Source organism: Pelmatolapia mariae, linkage group LG1 (assembly GCF_036321145.2).
Source record: "Pelmatolapia mariae isolate MD_Pm_ZW linkage group LG1, Pm_UMD_F_2, whole genome shotgun sequence".
In the NCBI taxonomy this organism is placed as follows: Eukaryota; Metazoa; Chordata; class Actinopteri; order Cichliformes; family Cichlidae; genus Pelmatolapia; species Pelmatolapia mariae.
The window spans coordinates 28,947,561-28,953,259 of NC_086227.1; positions in this window are offsets into that span (position 1 = coordinate 28,947,561).

Genomic DNA, 5,699 nt, shown 5'->3' on the forward strand with positions numbered 1-5,699 from the left:
GAGCTCATGACTGGTTTGAATTGCACAACTGCTGAATTTGTGCTGCAAATTTGAGCAGAGTGGAACCAAAATGCACTTTGACACAAAATAAACCATTATCGGCCACTGAGGGAGCTGCACTTGGAGGGCACAAGCTTTGCCAAACAAGCATATGGGTGGAAGGAGAGAGGGGCAGACTGTAGGGGTGGTGTCTGCATTTTCTTCTCCCATTGCTTTTAAGCAGAACTGGAGCACAAGATCAGATAATCCAGAAAAAAATAAACTTGATGTAAAGGTGGCTCCAGGATATAAGAGACGGTAGTTAAGTTAAAAAAAAAAAAAAGACTTACATGAGTTGTCATGAGAAATGTGCACAGAAATGGTCAGTGTTTCCTGGAGCATAGATGGTTGATTCAACTTTCTTTCCTGCGCACAACTTGAACTACCACAAGAAGAATGAAAACTGTGATGCCAGATTAGCATCAGCACACACATGTACACATCCTTTTTTTGCTCTGTTAGGATTAGAACTTGAAGTGCTGTTCACTGGGTCCCAGGATGGCCAAAGACATGAGTCGGCAGTAGCTCAGAAGTAAACTAATAAAGTTTCAGTCAGCCAAAATGAACAGAAGTAACTAAGGCAGGCACATTTTAACACCACGTCATGGCATCAGCTCAAATATCAAACAATATTCTTATACATATTTGAAACTTAAAATGCAAACTATGACATTTATATAGAAAAATGCTGTAGTAAAGTAAGTAAGAATTAATAAATGTACAGTAAATCACGGCAACAGATATCCAAAGACAGTGAGTCTTTAGAAAAAGGAACAGTATTGTTGGTGTCTGTAACAGTGACAGCAGCCAGTTTATTGACTGAAGTTGATATATGATCTGAGTGTTCTGCAGGGGGACACCGTGACCTTTGACTTTGTAGCCCTCCGGCATTGCCCTTGTGCTCAATGGCAGATGTGACTGCAGCAGACTTTTCTGCTGTGTGACAGCTTGTTAGCCCCCTACTCCTCTCCCCACCCCATTCTGCACTCACAGTTTTAAGCATAAAACCATGCCTGTGCTCTTATTGCAGGTCTTCTTCTTACACTGAACCCACACAATTTCTGCACCCCCCGCCCCAACCTCCATCCCACCCCAGGAGATTAACTAGAAGGTCCAGCTCCTCTGCTCTTAGCAGTGATGGTTACTGTCTACCACCTATGCACTAGTCTCCACATACAGGATCAGTCCTCGGCTCTATGACCGAGCTTGATAACAGGTATTCAAATAAGAATGGTTATGTAGTAATAAATACAATAGTTATCTACCTTGTCTAGCCTTTTTTGACTGAGCACAAAGGGGTGGGAATAAAAATAATAAGGTTTTACATCATGATATTGTTTGCTAGCCTGGCTGGTGCTTTGTTCTCTAATTTAATTAGCTGTCTTTTCACATGAATGCCTATGACATCTTATATATTTGTTTCTCATGACACTGTGCTTCTCATAAAAAATAAGAAATACAGTTTGCACATATAATAGTTGTGTTTTTTCTTTACATTTTTCATTTTAAATACCATCTTTTATCATTCTAGATACTGTAACAAGCTTTTGTATAATCACCCGTACAATATTGCACTATAGTCTCCATGTGCATATCTTGTGCTACTCTGCTGTGGCTAAGTGGAAAGAAAACAGTCAGTGCTTGCCAGAGAGAGGTGTCACTTGTTCTCAGTATTAGCAGTAGAGTAGATAAGAAAACAGATGGGACAAGGGAGGTCAGAGGGCTATGCTACGGCTGACAGGTTTGTTTATTTGGCCTGTCTCTGATATCCTGCTTTCCCCCTCCACACCCTGAGCTGACTCTGCCTACAGTCTGACCTGGAAGTGACCACGCAGAGATGGATCAAGGCCACTTTTCACCAAGAAAGTCAACACTAACTGCCCCACTCACCACTCAAGCCAACTCAAAACACATGGGGCAAGTGTGGGCCTATTACCCCTTCTCTGACAAGAATAACAATTGACTAATTTGTAGTTGCATAGCTGAGCTGAGTGTAAAAACTGTAGGGGGGATTTTAGCCAAAATAAATATGGCTGACTCTAACAGCAAATACACATATCAAGTTAAATGATGGAAACTGGTTGAAAAAAGTCTCTTGACATTTTGCAACGTACTGTTACTATTACATGGATATATGTTACTTAAGAACTTTCTGCAAGGAATAACTGGCTAAATTCCAATATCCAGTGTCTGTGTGAGGTCTGAGGTCCTTATTCATGAGGTAGGCCAGAAGTGATAACCCTGCCTGGGCACCAAGATAAGACCATTTACCAAGATCCCACTAACACCAAGCCTAAGAGGCTCTGTAGGCAAAAGGAAGATAAACTGGATCCAAATTCCCGAAGACTTCTAGAGTTGACATGACTCATTTCCATTAATGACAGATGGCACTAAACAGATGGCTGAAGTCGAAAAAAATGTATAAAATTTCTAGGGAAACTTTTGAGTCTTATCTTAATACACACTATTTTCCACTAAAGGTTTATTATAAGTATAGTCTCATCTTAGTTACAATCAGATCCATTCCAGACTCATTCAGTGAAATCCCCCTCCTTACATTTATTCTCCAGTCGTCTGTAGTCCTGGTTGTGTATTTAAGAAAAGAATCATCAGTCGTCACAGAGTAGCGCAGGAATGACTAACACTCAGCAACTGGAATTTTACTGTGATGTAAGCTGAAAATCCCAAAATTGAGTAATCTCAGTGTGTTACCATGGAGTGTATAAGGATTAAAACAAAGACAGTGTTTTGTGTATGTACGTTATATGTAGGCGACATCAAGTGCTGTATAAACACCGGGAAATCATTTTCTAGTCAAACTTGAGCTCTGCTGAAAAGCTGGTACAACTTTTCTAGAATAAAAATAAAAGGTCAAATGAAGTGTTTAAGATGTGTTTAACATGCAATGCCATGCTTAATGTATTCCAAAGAAGGATAACGACTGAGAAAGCTCTTCTTTTCATCTGGCTTAACCTTGTAAATCCATGTTTGAATGATGCCAAGATAACCAAATGGCACAGACAGGGTTTAACTAGCACCTTCAAACGTCCCTCAGTAGATGGGAATGGGATGTAATCCCTCCAGTTCTAAACAGACGAAGGAAAATCAAAAACAATGTAGAGCTAAAAACAACCAAAACATCTGCAGGGCAGCCACACGGAGGCAGAGGGGACAGCAAGCACATGATTTAGCCAAACAGATGGTTTTGCTCCACCATCACTTTTACTCACATAGCCTACTCTCTCTCTCTCTCACACACACACACAGACACACACACATTAGGGCAGGGCAGGAGTGAGAAGCGGAGCCTGGGAGTGTTATGCTGCAGTCCAACCCACCATTCAGCAAGAGGTGGGAATGTACTGCACAAAACACCAGTTGGTTTACATTTATCAGTCGAGTTGTTCAGTTTACAAAATTACACTCACCATGTTGTGCAATAGAAGGTGAACAAACACCAAATGATATCTGCACTGCACATGTGAAATAAACACATATGACTGCAGAAACATAGAGTTACTTACTTTATTCGGTACAAGTGTCCTCAAGGTCATCATACTCATAGTGACAGTAAGAACATTGCGTTAATAGTCTCCACTTACTAACAAACAAATAGCATGTGCATGCAGCAGGAGATATGTGTGTAAAACATGGGGAAGATCTGAATCTTGATTTCTCTCTCACTCCTTAGTATATGCTCACTGTGAATCAGACCTGCTCAGACAGCCAGCAATGACTCCTGTTTAGACTGGTCCGGCGCCAGCCATCCCCGCACTTCGCCTCAACAGCGACAGGTGAGAGCCTTCGGCTGACTATCATCACACTCACCACTGACAACACCATTGCACATCACAGTCAATCCATCATTCTTGTCATACAACAAACTTGTACTTCTACTGGTGTTAAGGAATTAAGCAGGAATAGTCTCCAGGAATAGTTTCTTCCACTCTAAAGGGTCTTTATTTGGAAAACAGTGGATGTAGCAAAGGAGAAATTGGAAAAATTGAGAACACCCCCCCCCCCCCCAAATACACAATAAAGGACAAACATGTAGGAATTCTTATGGTTAATTTTTTACATTTTATTTTATTGAGAAATATGTGTGATTGCAGTCATGAGATGAAAACACAAGAAATAATTTTTTGATTTTAAGAAAAATAATTAGCACATAAACCTGTGTAAAACTCTGCAAGACAGGCACTCTCGTCTCTTTCAGCGTTTAAAAAAAATGTGTCAGTATATTGTAGTATGCAAGGCAGTTTAAAAGTCAGACCACACAGTGGTCATGAGAACCAAATGAAAGGTGAGGTACAGTATGTCAAAAAGATGAGCAGCTGCAGCTAGTTCAAACACAAGCTTTAAACATGGCAGGCTTAAAAATAGCATCTGTATTGATAGATGAAGTTCATTAGAGACCTGTGTGCATAGCTTGGAGAATTGTTTTGGGTAAGTTATTAATAGTCATGTGATTTCACATGCATAGATGGTTTAGATTTTCCAGATCTATGGTGATGCAGTATTGTGTGTAAAAAGAATAAATGTGACACATAAGTACAGACAAGCACGCTGAAACAGAACAAAGATTAGAAATGCATTTATTTCTGGCCCTGGATCAACTGTGTTCTATTTCCATATGACTAACCTTTTGAGGAGGAAGTGACCGATTAATAAGTGGATTCAAAATATATCAAGAAACCTCACTGCCATAAAATCAGATCAATTTCAATTTGACAATAGAAAACTAAACCCAAGAGTTGGATAATATAGGAATTACTGAGCAGCATTCTGTGTTGTAGCTGCATAGTTTTCTTAGTAATGTTTTTATGTTATTTTCTTAAGACCAGACAACTGAAAAAAGTCTAGAGTTATATAATCCACCTTGTCAATACAGCCTGAAAGTGTAAACCAAAGTTTTAGTCACCCACTGTGACCTTTATAAAGGTGAATATTACACTATTCCTTCATGACAGCTTTACAGTCTTCTAGGTGAAAATGAAGACCAAGTGTGAAGTAATATATTGTAGCTAGTCTGGACTCAGTTAAATGGCTGGTGGTTATAAATATTAGCAATCAGCTGGGGCAAAGAGGGGGAAATATGCAACTTCAAAGCTGAACTAATAATCAATTAATCAAAGTGTCCCTGCATTCACCCCTTTGTGGGACTGATGCAGACAATCCTCGTCATAAAAAGAGATCAGTGAGGAATTTGGGTTTAAAGGCTGCTTATCAAGCAAGTCAGTAGACATCTGTTTCCAAGGCTTTGTCAGTGCATGCATCCATCGTGTTACATTTTCATAATGTGTAGTCACCCAGTCATGTGTGAGAAACTGTGTAAGTTTTATTTTGTAATGTGAAAATTAATATTTTCGCTTGGTAACATGTGTGGGGATTTAAATCAGTCTACATGTGAAATGTCACACAGCTATCATAGTGATTCCAGATGACAAACACAGACATTTATTACCATAGACAGTGTTGGGGAGTAACGGAATACATGTACCGCCGTTACGTATTTAGAATACAAAATATGAGTAACTGTATTCCGTTACAGTTACCGTTTAAAAAGGTGGTATTCAGAATACAGTTACTTTGTTGAAATAAATGGATTACACGGCGGTACTTTCCTGTTTCATATTGTCGCGGGTCAGGACTGTTTGGGT